Raw genomic sequence first — 1756 nt, 5'->3', positions numbered from 1 at the left:
CTTTTTTAGCTCATCAGCTATTTTTAGTGTTAGCATATTTTTTGTGTGGCCCAAGACAATTCTTCTTCTTCCAATGTGGCCCAGGGAAGCCAAAAAATTGGATACCCCTGCTCTAAAGGAAATGAGTCTGAAGCTAGAGGCAACTATTTTGCAGATCAGGTAGCTAAAGAAACTGCCTTAACTAAGAAATGTGGTTCCCCTAACTCTTATTTCGTACAGATGTTCAATTTAACCCCCTCAGTATTGAGGGAATCTCAACAGGTTGCCCCAGAGACAGAAAATAGGATTTGGGAAGGAAAACGGAGACACATTCCTCCCAGACTGGTATACGGTATGGCCCAGATCCTGAAAGCAAACCCACAATGCCCACTGGATGGCAGCTTCCATTTTTGGGTATGTATATGAGTTGGGGACACATTGGGGTCCCAAAAAGATGATTGAATGGGGATTGGAAACCATCATTTACTGGGGCAGAGAAGGTGGCATCTAGATGTATCAAGCAGTCCCTCTGGTTGCAAAGGATGTATCACATGGGCAAGTCTTTCCATAGCACTCCCGGGCACTTTCCCTTACCCTTTGGACCTTCTCAGTTGTGGCAATTGGATTTTATCTAGATGCCACCCTCTCAAGGCTACAAATATGTCCTGGCTATGATTTCTATGTTTTCTTACTGGGTGGAAGCCTTTCTATGCTTCCCAGCTACTGGGAGGCTAAGGCAGGGGTATTGCTCTAACCTGGGAGGTGGAGGTTGCACCTTATCAGTAGGAGAAATGCTATGAGAACACATTATCCCACGTTGGGGAATCCCCTTGGAACCCCACAGTGATGAGGAATCCATTTTACACAACTGGCCATGAAATCAATTTGTGAAATCTGGCCTGTTATACAGCACTTCCATTGTGCCTGTCACCCCAGCTTTCTGGGTTGGTCAAGCGCACTAATGGGATATAAAAACCCAACTGGCTAAGTTAAGAGAAGCTTTTAACCTTGCATGGCCTACGGCTCTTCCGCTGGTCGTGCTTCACTTGAGACCCACTGTTTTTGGAAAGCATAAATTGTCTCCATATGCTATCATTACTTATTAGCCTTCATAATCACGGAACCCTAGTTTTAATCCAACAGGACTAAAAGGTGAAATTCTACACTATTGTAGAAACTTTGTTAAGTTTCTTAATAATAACTGGCTCCTAAGTGACTTTCCATAGTGCACTCCGAGAGGTGAAGATAAAAAATTTCCTAACTTACAACCAGGTGATTTTGTATCCTGGAAAAGACCCTTTTAAAGACTCTCTCCAGCCTCATTGGAGAGGTCCTTATCAGGTACTCCTCACACCCCTGCTCTGCAAAATTAAAAGAAGTCCATTTTTCACATTTTTTAAAAATACGAAATCTCCTGAGTGGATTGTATCATCAAAGAGTGACCTCCGGGCCAGGCACAGTGACTCATGCCTATAATCCCAGCACTTTGGGAAGCCAAGGCAGGAGGATCATTGGAGCCCAGGAGTTCCAGACCAGCATGGGCAACACAGCGATACTCTATCTCAATTGTTAAAAAATAATAATAATTAGCTAGGCATGGTGGCAGGCGCCTGTAATCCTGGCTACTCAGGAGGCAGAGGCAGGAGTAGTGCTTTAGCCTGGGAGGTGGAGGTTGCAATAAGCTGAGATTGTGCCACTGCACTCCAGCCTGGGCAACAGTGCGACTCTAGAAAGAAGGAAGGAGGGAGGGAGGGAGGGAGGGAGGGAGGGAGGGAGG

Source organism: Cebus imitator, unplaced genomic scaffold (assembly GCF_001604975.1).
Source record: "Cebus imitator isolate Cc_AM_T3 unplaced genomic scaffold, Cebus_imitator-1.0 Scaffold123, whole genome shotgun sequence".
Classification (NCBI taxonomy): Eukaryota; Metazoa; Chordata; class Mammalia; order Primates; family Cebidae; genus Cebus; species Cebus imitator.
The sequence above is the reverse complement of the archived record's forward strand: the minus strand, read 5'-3'. Positions refer to the sequence as shown.